Source organism: Dromiciops gliroides, chromosome 3, assembly GCF_019393635.1.
Source record: "Dromiciops gliroides isolate mDroGli1 chromosome 3, mDroGli1.pri, whole genome shotgun sequence".
In the NCBI taxonomy this organism is placed as follows: Eukaryota; Metazoa; Chordata; class Mammalia; order Microbiotheria; family Microbiotheriidae; genus Dromiciops; species Dromiciops gliroides.
In genome coordinates this window covers 591,583,984-591,591,399 of record NC_057863.1, presented here as the reverse complement: position 1 = coordinate 591,591,399, position 7,416 = coordinate 591,583,984, and the positions used below count along the sequence as shown (strand labels likewise).

Sequence of the window (7,416 nt, the reverse complement as noted above, 5' to 3'; positions counted from 1 at the left end):
GGTCCTCCCCACCCCGCCTCGGACACGCCTCCCCGCCTCCCCTCTCCCCCAGCCGGCCCAGCCATCTCCTCTCCCCTGGGGAAGCCCCAGCATCTGGGCCGGCGTTGGTCCGTGGGTCGGTCCTGTGCTCTCCCGGCTGGCCCAAGCCACCCGGCTCTGGCCCCCGACCAGCTCCTCCAGCCCCGGTGGAGCACGGCTTTCACGTGGGTTTGGGGCCAAGGAAGAGGAAGTAGGGAAAGGGGAGGGCGGGCCCACGGGGCAGCTGCCTCTGTCTACACCTGGCGTCCCTTCCACATCCATTCATTTTTTTTTAATTAAATATCTTTATTCAACATGAAAATCTCTCAATTCTCCTAAAGCCTTTATTTCCAGATAACTTCTTCATTAGGTTTCAGTTCCCTTTTAAATAATATGCTCTTATTCCGAAAAGCAGTTAGTTTTTTATCACTCCTCTTGTCTAGATAATAGCCAACAACAAATCCCATTGGTACCAGGATATGAACCTAGTGGTCACGCACAGCCTGAATTAAATTCACCATGATTGCTGCAGACCGGGATCCCGGGCGCTGAGAACTCGGCCAAGGGCAGCTCCCTCCAAGGACCGTCCAATCATTTTTTTTTTTTGGCGAGGCAATGAGGGTTAAGTGACTTGCCCAGGGTCACACAGCTAGTATGTGTCATGTGTCTGAGGCCACATTTGAATTCATGTCTTCCTAAATCCTGGACCGGTGCTTTATCCACTGTGCCACCTAGCTGTACCCCCCCCCATTCATTTTTGAGGCCCATGGGGATGGGGGTGAAGAGACAGATCATATAATGGAAAAAGAATGCAGCACTGAGGGTTCAGAGGACCTGGGTTCAAATCCTATGGTGAGCCTCAGTTTCATGATTTGTAAAACGAAGGGATTGGATTAGATAACCTTTAAATTCATTCTTGCTTTGTATGTCCTACAGATCTAGATACAAGTAGGCAGCATGAACATGCCAGTACAGAGGGTCATTTAATACACTTCTATGCAGTCCATGACAGGCAGTCAGGGTTAGTGGGAAAAGCTAGGTCTACCTCCTTACCTTTTTTTTTTTTTTTTAGTGAGGCAATTGGGATTGAGTGACTTGCCCAGGGTCACACAGCTAATAGGTATTAAGTGTCTGAGGGCGCATTTGAACTCATGTACTCCTGACTCCAGGGCCAGTGCTCTATCCACTGCGCCACCTAGCTGCCCCTACCTCCTTTCCTTTTGACACTTACTAGGTCCATGAGGCAAGACACCTCACTTCCTGGAGCTTCAGTTTTCCCATCTTTCAAAGTCTTCTATTGGGCAGAAAGCCAGATAGTTAAAGAAATATAGAGTTAACTAATCAATTAAGCAATCAGCCATTTTTAAACACTGTATGCTAGGTACTGGGGATACAAAATGCAAAAGCAAAAAATTCCCTGCCTTCAAGGAGTTTACATTCTGTGATGGGAATGTAACATGTTCACAAATAAATATATATTGGGTATTTACAATGTAAACACAGGGATTGGGTGGGGAGAAAACTAACAATAACATGATATTTTTATGGCTACTAAAAGGCATACATTGTAAATATCATGGAAAGTCACTGGAGGAAGAACTGACTTTGGGTTGGAGGGGTTACGAAAGGCTTCTCAGAAGTAAGATTAGAGATGGGGCAGACCTGGAAGAATGCAGAAGAATCAGGGAAAGGGGAAATCCAGAGGAATTCATCTGTCCAAGAGTGGAATACTTTTGGAAGTGTAGCAGTACCTCTGGGCTCCCTCCCAACTTCCACTTTCGTGGTAGTAAATTTCTCATCCTTAGGGGTCTTCACATGGAGGCTGAATGATTACATGTTGGAAATGCTACTGAGGAGAATTGCTTTTCAGGTATGGATTGGATCTTTGAGGTCCTGTCAAACATCTTTGAGAAGCAACTGACTCACTAAGTAATCTCTCTTCCTCAGGGAAATTAGTCCGTAAGGATTTATGAAGTATCTGCTGTGTTCTAGACACTCTGCTAAGCACTGGGGATAAAAAGAAAGAGGAAAAAAAAAAGACTCAATCTAATGGAGGTCGCTGCTGATCCCAGTATCCTGGCTCCTCCATTATGAATTCCTGAGGAACAGTGACATAGTAGCTGATACCTGGAATTTATCTATTCTGGTTTAGGTGAGAGTCTGGCTCTATATAGCTGTCTCTCTGCTAAGGATAAGGAAGGTCAAATTCTATTCTGGAGTGCTCAGCTTTGCTCTGGGGAACCCCTGTTTCACATGCAAATGGATTTTGCAACCAGGAAGACTGGAGCCCAGTTCCAAGTATCTCCTGTAGTCAAATGATGCCTTCCAGGTAGCCACCCCTTCCCTCCCTGCTGCTTCTCACTAACAGTTGGATGTCCTTTCCTGGTGCTGGGTGGAGTCTCCAGAGCTTCAGGAGCCGGAAAACACCTGGGTGAGGAGCTGTGGGAGAGGCCCCAGAAAGCCCCTTTGCTGCTGGCTGGTAGCTTTGAGATTTGGGGTGTAGGTTGATATGAAGGAGTCCCTAGAACATAGCCTTTCGGGCCCCTTTAGTTTTCTCCCCCACCCCCAATTTTTTTTTGGCGGGGCGATGAGGGTTAAGTGACTCACCCATGGTCACACAGCTAGTAAGTGTCAAGTGTTTGAGGCTGGATTTGAACTCAGGTCCTCCTGAATACAGGGCTGGTGCTTTATCCACTGCACCACCTAGCTGCCCTCCTACCCCCAATTTTGAGGCCTGGAGTGCCTTCTCTCTCCTCTCTTTTCCATTTAGTCAACCCCTTCATTTTACATATGAGAAAACCGAGACCCAGGAAGATGAAGTGATCTGTTCAAGGCCAAAGAAGTAATAAGTATCAGACTTGAGATGTGAATCAAAGCCAAGTTCAAGGCCCAGCTCTCCCATGTGGCCTTCTCTGACCACTGAGCCACCCAACCCTCATAAGCATCCACCTCATAGAACAGAGGGTGTCGACATTGGAAGGGATTTTCCAGACTAGAGACCATATGGTGTCATCCTTTCATTTTGTAGCTGAAGAAACTGAAGCTTGGAAGGAAAAGTGACTTACTTTCTTTGATACAAGTTAGTGGTAGGACCAGGACTGAAGTCTAGGACTTCTGAGTCCTGGGTTTGGGATCATCCCATTGGATACTGGATACTGGATCTCAGGCTCTGGAACATGGCAGTCTGTTCTAGCACCACATTATAGGGAGGTCGTTGATCAACCGCAATGTGTCCAGCAGGGGGTCAGCAGTAATGTTAAAGGGCTTCAAACCCATGAAGACTCCCATACCGTCTGGTTTGGAACCGTGAACCAGTCAGTCCACTATTTCATGCCCCTGCTTACCATCCTTGTAGCTTTTCTAGCCAAAATGGTTTTCCTTAGCCACCATCCCCTATGTTTGCAATCTCTATTAAAATGTAAGTATTAAAGGTAGGAATTATATTTGTATTTGTATCTCTAGAGCTTAGCATAATGCTTGGTACATAGAGCTTAATAAAATGTTTTTCCTTCCTTCCTTCCTTCCTTCCTTCCTTCCTTCCTTCCTTCCTTCCTTCCTTCCTTCCTTCCTTCCTTCTTTTTTTCTTCCTTCCTTCATTCTCTTCTTCTTTCTCTGTCTGTCTCTCTGTGTCTCTCTATCTCTCTGTCTCTGTCTCTCTGTCTGTCTCATTTTCTGTCTTCGAGAATTTGAAAGTAGTATATTACAGGGGATTTGGATTCACATTCCAACTCTTATACTTGACTTTGGCCCAATCACTTAATTTTCCTGGGCCTCAGTTTCCTTATCTGTAAAATGAAGGGGTTGATTAGATAGTAAAAACTGAAGCCTTTTTCAGCTCTAGGTCTATGGTCATAGATTTAAAGGTGGAAAGTACCTTAGAGGAAGAGGGATTAGTTTTGCTCTGCTTGGCCCCAGAAGGCATAACTAAGACCAATGGGTAGATGTTAAAATTAAGCAAATTGGGGCAGCTAGATGGCGCAGTGGATAGAGCACCGGCCCTGGAGTCAGGAGGACCTGAGTTCAAATCCAGCCTCAGACACTTAACACTTACTAGCTGTGTGACCCTGGGCAAGTCACTTAACCCCATTTGCCCTGCAAAAAAAAAAAAAAAAAAAGCAAATTTACTTTCAGGAAAACCTTCCCAACAAGGAGCTTTAACTGTAAGTAGACTGGGCTGCCCAAAGAGGTAGTTGGTTTCTCCTCATTGAATAGCTTCAAGCAGAGGCCAAATGACCACTTGTCAGGTATATTGTGGTGGGAATTCCTTTTTGTGTAGGGATTAGCCTACATGGCCTCTAAATTCCCTTCCAACTCTTAAATTATGTGATTCTATGGAGCAGAGTCTTTGCCTGGGAAGAAGGCACCATCCTATCCTATTCCCTTGAGCTCCTGTCAGTGTCTTTCTTCCTGTTGACTGGCCCTTCCAATCAGGGAAAGGGTTCTTCTTTTTTTCTAAATAAACATTTTTATTTAAAGTTTTGGGTTCCAAATTTTATCCCTCCTTCCATCCCTCCCCTTGCCTCTCCCTGAGGAAGTAAGCAACCAGATATAGGTTATACATGTGCAATTATGTAAAACATGACCATATTAGTCAATTTGTCTAAGAAAACTTGAATAAAAGCAAAAATAAAAGAAAGTGAAAAATAGCCTGCTTGAGTCTGTGTTCCATCAATGTCAGTTCTTTCTTTGGAGGTGGAGAGTATGCTTCATTAGTCCTTTGGGACTAATGCTGTCTCTATGCACTATGTTCTCTTGGTTCTGCTCACTTCACTATACATCAGTTCATACATGTCTTTCCAGGTCTTTCTGAAATCATCCTGCTTGTCATTTCTTATAGCACAATAATATTCCATCACCATCATATGCCACAGCTTGTTTAGCCATTCCCCAATTGATGGCCATTCCTTTGATTCCCAATTCTTAGCCACCGCAAAAAGAGCCGCTATAAATATTTTTGTACACATAGGTCTTTTGCTCTTTTTGGGGATGTCTTTGGGATATAGACCTAGCAGTGGTATTGCTGGGTCAAAGGGTATGCACAGTTCTATAGCCCTTTGGGCATAGTTCCAAATTGCTCTCCAGAATGGTTGTATCTTTTCACAACTCCACCAACAGTGAATTAGCATAGGGGAAGGGTTTTGACAATGGACTCATCTTAAGTTAGAAGGGACTGGGGTAGGGCCATGAGGGGAAAGAATTTGGGGGGACACAGCAACTTAGGAAGCCTGTCACAGAATCACAGAATTTGAGAGTTAAAGGTACCTCAGTGCCCATCTAGTCCAGCCTTTACAGGAAAGGAATCCTCACTACAACATACCTGACAAATGGTCCTCCAGCCCCTCCTTGATGATCTCAAAGGAGGGGATATCCAATGGTCAGGAAGCATTTATGAAGTGCCTGCTATGTGCCAGGAACTATGTTAAGCACTAAGAGTACAAAGAAAGGCAAAAGACAGTCCCTGTCCTTGGAGAGCTCACCTCCCAATGCAGCCCATTTCACGAAGTCTCTTCTGACATCCAGACTCTTTGTCACTTCTATCCATTGCTCCCAGTGAAGGCCCACAGAGTGCATGAGATTTAGGGGAAAGAACCTAGTGTTAAAGCAGTAGAGGTAAGAAGAAAGGGTTCAGAAATCTGAGTTCTTTTCAGTGTGAAACAATGAGAATTAAGGAGGAAACAGAATGAAATCTGATGATTGTGAAGGGAATGGGGAGAGATTTGTTAAAAACCATGGGGCAGAGAGGAGAGGAGCACCCTTGAAGTTTAAAGAGGTGGCTGTGGGGTAGAAAGAGCACCCAACACCAGGTGTCAGGAGAACTGTGAGCTAGTGTCTAGATCAAGTCACCTTGGGTGATATCTTGGATCTATGTCTCAACTTGGAGTCAGAAAGACCCGAGTTCAGATCCTTCTCAGATGTTATCTAGCTATGTGACCCTGGGCAAGTCATTCATTCTGTTGAAACCTCAGTTTCCTCATCTCTAAAATGAAGAGGTTCAGTTTGGTGGCCTCTAAAGTATGTTCTAGTTTAAAATCTATGAGCCTATGACCCTCAGTTTTTTCATCTCTAAATTGAAGGGTGGATGAGATAACTTCTAAGTTCCCTTGCAGTTTTAAATTTATTATCTTCCAGGCCTCAGTTTTCTTATTTAAACAGTAGGAGGGCTGGATTAGATGGTCTTTAAGTGCCATTTCATCTATGACAGCCTATGCTCTTAAAAAAGTTTATTTTGGGGCAGCTAGGTGGCGCAGTGGATAAAGCACCGGCCCTGGATTCAGGAGGACCTGAGTTCAAGTCCAGTCTCAGACACTTGACACTTACTAGCTGTGTGACCCTGGGCAAGTCACTTAACCCCCATTGCCCCATCAAAAAAAAAAGAATGTAGAAAAAAAGTTTATTTTTTTAATTAGTAAAAATCATCATCTTCTCTTTCCCTTTCATCTCCCTCAAGTGAGAAAGAATAATAAGAAAAAAACCAAACTCTGTTGCAAACCAGTATAGTAAAGAAAAACAAACTCTTGCTTCAGCCATGTCCAAAAAAATATGTGCCATTCTGCACTCTGAGTTTTTCACCTCTCTCTCAGGAGGTAGGTAGTGTGTTTCATCATTAATCCTCTGGAATCATGGTTGGTCATTATGCTGATTAGAGATTCTAATTCTTTCAAAGTTGCTTGTCTTTACCACATTGTTGTTATTGTATAAATTGCTCTTCTGGTTCTGCTGACTTCAATCTGCATCAGTTTTCATATAAGTTTTCTGATGTTTCTCTGAAGTTATCCCCTTCATCATTTCTTACAGCACAATATAGTATTCTATCACATTCACATACCATAAAAAGTGAAATTAAGAAAGTGAAAAACAGAATGCTTAAGTCTGTGTTCAATCATATCAGTTCTTTCTTTGGAGGTTCATAAGTATGCTTCATCATTCTAATAGTCTTAAGGTCCTTTCTAGTTCTTAATGTTCTATGTTTTATTATTGTACCTTCTAAGTTTTCTTCTAGCCCTTACCTTCTTCTCTCCAGTTCTGATATTCTAAGTTCTAAGGGACTGAGCTTTGAAGGACTGGTTTTGAGGAAAAGGGAAATCTGATTGTGAGGCAGTATGGTGCAGTGGAAAAAAGAAGACTGAATTTGGAATGACCAGTTCTGTATTCAAATTCTGCTTCTCTTGCTTCCTATGTTTGTTGCCTTAGACAAGAAGTCACTTAATTTCTCTGGGTTTTCACATCTCTAAAATGCCTTCTGAAGTCCTGTTCATCTACAATTTTCTTGTCCTTTTTACCCTGATATTTTAAGATTCTTTGATTCTGCCTTGCCTAGAAGGGATCCAGCTTGTATAAGTTGTTATACCAACATGTTGACCAGCAACAGGGGTCCTTATCCAGACTAAATGGGAAGCA

At 43.4% G+C, this 7,416-nt stretch overlaps 1 pseudogene; it reads right to left on the bottom strand.

Annotated features, from left to right (window-relative positions):
* Nucleotides 1–362: 362 nt before the first annotated feature.
* Nucleotides 363–539, bottom strand: LOC122745586 (annotated as a pseudogene).
* Between the last annotated feature and the right edge of the window lie 6,877 nt (nt 540–7,416).